The 5,367-nt window shown below is 35.8% G+C and overlaps 1 non-coding gene across 1 annotated transcript; it reads right to left on the reverse strand.

Annotated features, from left to right (window-relative positions):
* Positions 1–667: 667 nt before the first annotated feature.
* Positions 668–774, reverse strand: LOC128036320 (small nucleolar RNA R71). Its single transcript, XR_008193118.1, has one exon. It is a non-coding gene; the product is annotated as a small nucleolar RNA R71 (small nucleolar RNA).
* Positions 775–5,367: the final 4,593 nt, after the last annotated feature.

Consider the following 5,367-nt stretch of genomic DNA (forward strand, 5'->3'; position numbering starts at 1 on the left):
GCCGGAATTTTTGCCATAGTCATTTTTTTCGTGAAATTATTTATTTTCAATTTGATTTATTTCTAACATTACTAACTTATTCATGTTAATTTTTGTGATTCTCTTTTCAGGTGTTTATGCGCATAGATTGAATTATCGATTTACTCTTATAGACCCTAAAATTGAGGCAACTTTTAGGCAAAGAAGACGTGAACGAACAACTCAAAGACAAGTCGAGATGGACCTTAGAAATCAAAATAAATTCCAAGGTAATGAAGCTGATCATGTATGAAATCCTATCCTCATTGCCAATGATAGGGATCGATGCATCAAACAATATGTTGTGCCACTTTTTATTGAGTTAAACTGAGGAATTAAAAGGCCAGATATTGAGGCAATCTAGTTTCAATTGAAACCAGTGATGTTTCAAATGCTACAAATGGTGGGCCAATTTAGTGGTATGCCCACAGAAGATCCACATCTCCACCTTCGATTGTTTATGGAGGTGAGTGATTCATTCAAGATAGCCAGTGTGACTAAATACACACTGAGGTTAAAGTTGTTTTCGTACTCGTTGCAAGATCGAGCACGAGCATGGCTCAATTCATTGCCACCAAGTTCCATATCTACATGGCAAGAATTAGCAGAGAGCTTTTTGGTTAAGTATTTCCCACCTAGCAAAAACGCTAAGTTAAGGAACGAGATCACAACTTTCCAACAATTGGATGACGAGTCTTTGTATGAGGCTTGGGAGCGATGCAAGGAGTTACTTCATAAGTGTCCTCATAATGGGATTCCTCATTGTATCCAGTTGGAGTCATTCTATTATGTTCTCAACACACATACAAGATTGATGGTAGATGTTTTCGCGAATGGTGCAATTTTGTCTAAGTCTTATAATAAGGCTTATGAGATCATCGAGAGGATCGCGAGTAATAATTATCAATGGCAAACAAATCGAATAGCTTCAAGAAGATGCGTAGCCAGAGTTCATGAAGTTGACTTCTCACTTCGTTATCAGTTTAGGTATCGTCTATTTCCTCTATGTTAATACAGTTTATCGCTAATAGTGCTAATAATTTTACAGCTCAGCCACCAAGTCCGTTTCAAGTAGTTTCCTGTGTGTACTATAGGGAAGGCCATTCTTTTGAGAATTGTACATCAAATCCCGAGTTAGTGTACTATGTGGGGAACCAATATCAAAATAGGAGTGGACAAGGACCACAGTCCAACTTCTATAATACTTCATGGCGTAATCATCTTAACTTTTCTTGGAGCAACCAAGGAAATGGACCGAACAACAACTCATTGCAGCAAAGACCCAACCAATCTCAAGGGTTTAATCAACAAGCTTCAAAACCACCTCAAACTGAGGCATCAAATAGTTTGGAGAACTTTTTGAAAACGTACATGGTAAAGAATGACACTTTGATCCAAAGCCAAGCAGCAACATTGGAAAATTTGGAAAACCAAATGGGTCAGTTAGCAACGGTGCTACGTAATAGACCGCAAGGAACCTTGCCGAGCGATACTGAGAATCGAAGAAATTTTGGTAAAGAACAGATCAAGGCAGTGGCATTGCAAAGTGGTAAAATTCTAGAACCCTGATTAATTGATGTCGAAGATAAGCCCATGAAGAAGATGTTAGAGTATGCCCAAAGATAAATCATGAGATGGTTGTAATAACATACTTGATTTATCATGTTTATTAATATAAGGCGTTACCATTATTATTTCAGTTTCTTTTCTGTGTGTATAAATAAACTGTTTTATAATAGTGTCCTGAGAATAATATGATTATTCTTAAAAAGTCCTTAGTAAAGTATTATTGTTGGATAGGACAACAATAATGCATTAAGACTAACATGTAGTTCATCGATGATAAAGAGTTGTCATTGATATGGAATGTCAAAATCGATGCATGAATATATGTGTTAGAGAACAACATATTGGACTGACCCGTTATGAGTATGTTTCTTGGATTATTATGTAATTGTCACAACATTACTCATAGTGATTAATATGTATATGATCCTCAGACTTGAGATCATTATAATCCCAACATCGTGAGTTGTATATTTTGATACAGTCAAACGTACACTATAACTGGTTGTTCTATAAAGGCTGATGTTGGATATACCACGATCTATGTAGAGGGATATGGTTGATCGATATAGGATAAGTCCCTCCTACATAATGGGAGTAATATCTTAGGCCACTTGATTGAGTGAGAATAGAAATGCATAGCCATGATCAAATAAGCTGATATGAGATGTCATACTTATTTGCCTATCATAGTATATTTAAGATATCAACATGGAATGGACTATGCAAGTGTGGCTATTCCATGACTTGTGTCCATTCCAGAGATAAAGGACTGAAGGATTATTGCATGAAAGGTTAATCATAAAAAGGTTATGTCGAATCATTATTTCTTGTGAATTAGGTAGCAATGATGCATTGCTAGGTGCCACTCATTGTTTGTAACATTGGAATCGTTCTAGTATTACTGCTAACGTTACAAGAACCTACATGGTCACACCCTATAGTTGAAATGAACGGAATAAAACATAGTTGGTATTGTGTTTGGTTGTCGCTTGAATTAAATTAATTATAGAATTAATTTAATTGGGTAATAAAATATCGAACACATTATGTACAAGGTTGTTGTACGCATAATGAGAACATGAATTTGGTTAGTATATAAATTCAAATAAATATATAGTTTACCAAAATCATTATTATAATTAATGTAATTATAATTTTCGGTTTAAAACATTGTTATATTTATTTAATTTCTAGAAACCATAAAAATAGATATAAAAATCCCATTTTTTTCTTTGCTTGGGGTCTAGTATCCGTCAAAGCAAAGTCTTTTCCAAAATAGTTTTGGGGATTCCTTCCGTTCCTTGTCAACTATGTGGATTACATAGAGGCCAGAGACATGATAGATTGCAGCTTGGTTCGATAGTATATCAGATTACTCGTTGCTTAGGCATTGCTGTCTACTCAGAATAAAGATTCGGTAATTTTGAAACCTTTATTTCACCCCGATTCGTTCCTCAAACATGGATCCATGGTTAGGATCGCCGAATGTTTTATTTTTCTGCTGCATTGTAGGGGTGCCGGCATTTTAACAGAAGAATCAACCACCTGTTAAAGTTCCTACGCCAAAAGAATCTGAAACTACAAATTTTGACAAGGTAAACCCTGACTTAGTGAATTCAGAGATTTTAACATCTTTTTTGGATGCAGATTTACCTACTCAGAAAAGTTGTCCGGTTCAATCGAAAGTTCCATCACCTCTATATCCGCAAATATTGTAGCAAAACAAGCAGGCACAGGAGGTATTCAAGCAGCTTTTGGATGTTCTAAAGCAGTTACACATCAATATTTCGTTGGTGGAGGCTTTAGAACAAATGTCAAAACATGTGAAGTTTATAAAGAATATACTGTCGAAGAAGAAACGACTAAGTGAGTATGAGACTGTTACCTTGACAAAGGAGTGCAGCGTGTTCCTACAAAACAAATTACCACCGCAATTAAAAGACCCTGAAAGCTTTACTATACCCTGTAACATTGGTGAATCTTACTATGGTAAAGCTTTGTGTGACTTCGGAGCGAGTATCAACTTGATGCCTAAGTCTATTTTTAAGATGTTAGGGATAGGTGAAGTAAGACATACAAATGTGATGCTTCAGCTAGCGGATCGATCTTTAGCATATCCCGAAGGAAAAATTGAGGATGTTTTGGTAAGAGTCAATAAATTTATTTTTCCTACTAATTTCATTATCTTAGATTTTGAAGTAGACAAGGAAGTGCCGATCATCCTTGGGAGGCCTTTCTTAGCCATGGAAAGAACGTTAATTGATGTGTAGAAAGGAGAACCCACCATGTGAGTTCAAAACGATCAGGTAACCTTTAACATTCTTAAAGCGATGAAATTTCTCGATCCAGCAGAGGAGTGTTCAGTTATGGAAGAGATAGAAACCTTGGTTTCTATGGAAAACAATTTTAAAGAAGATCCATTGGAGAAAGCCTTAGATTTTGACCCTTTAGAGGATGAAGAAGGTGAAGAAAACATGGCTTTGATGGAAGCTAATCAGGGAAATTTTATTCAATCCACACGGTTTGAACCGTTGGAGTTGGAAGTCAGAGAATTTGTGCAACCCAAACTGTCAATTGAAGAACCACCTAAACTTGAACTAAATGTACTTCTTTCCCATTTGAAATGCGTTTATTTAGGTGATTGTTCTACCTTGCCTGTGATTATTTCAGCGAAACTGACGAAAGATCAAGAGGAGCAACTAATTGGTGTTCTAAAGAAATTTTAGAAAGCAATTGGTTGGAGCATAACTGATATTCGAGGTATAAGCCCTTCTTTTTGCATGCATAAAATCATTTTAGAATAAGGTGAAAAAGCTCCAATTTATGGGCAAAGGAGGCTCAATCCTATTATGAAAAAAGTTGTGAGAAAAGAAGTGATCAAATGGTTAAATGAAGGAATCATCTATCCCATTTCAGATAGTTCGTGGGTAAGCCCGGTGCAGTGTGTGCCGAAGAAAGGTGGAATGATGATCATTGAAAATGAGTGTAATGAGTTAATTCCAACGAGAACTATTACCGATTGGAGAACCTGTAGTGATTACAGAAAGTTGAACAAAGCCACTCGGAAGGACCATTTTTAGTTGCCTTTTATGGATCAGATGTTAGATTGACTGGCAGGTAATGAATTTTATTGTTTTTTAGATGGCTATTGGGGATATAACCAAATAGTTGTAGTCCCAAGGGACCAACATAAAACAACCTTTACTTGTCCATATGGTACGTTTGCTTTTAGGCGAATACCTTTTGGTTTATGGAATGCACCTGTAACTTTTCAACGATGCATGATGGCAATCTTTATTGATATGGTTGAAAATTTTGTTGAGGTTTTCATGGATGATTTTTCTGTTTTTGGTAACACTTATGATATTTGTTTGAGTAATTTGGCTAAGGTATTGAAGAGATGTAAAGAGACAAATCTTGTCCTTAATTGGGAAAAATGTCATTTTATGGTCAAGGAAGGGATTGTCTTAGGTCATAAGATCTCAAAGAAAGGAATTGAAGTCGATAAAGTAAAGGTGGACGTAATTGAAAATTTATTGGCCCTAATGAAAGTGAAAGAAGTCAGAAGTTTATTAGGCCATGCCGATTTTTATCGAAGGTTTATCAAAGATTTCTCGAAATTTCTAAACTGTTGTGTTTGTTGATAGAGAAAGATACAATGTTTGATTTCAACAAAGCATGTTTGGAAGCTTATGAAGAGCTAAATAAGCGGTTAATATCAGTCCCAATAATCGTTACATCTGATTGGAACTCACTTTTTGAGTTGCTGTGCGATGTAAG

The sequence above is a fragment of the Gossypium raimondii genome, chromosome 13, assembly GCF_025698545.1.
Source record: "Gossypium raimondii isolate GPD5lz chromosome 13, ASM2569854v1, whole genome shotgun sequence".
Classification (NCBI taxonomy): Eukaryota; Viridiplantae; Streptophyta; class Magnoliopsida; order Malvales; family Malvaceae; genus Gossypium; species Gossypium raimondii.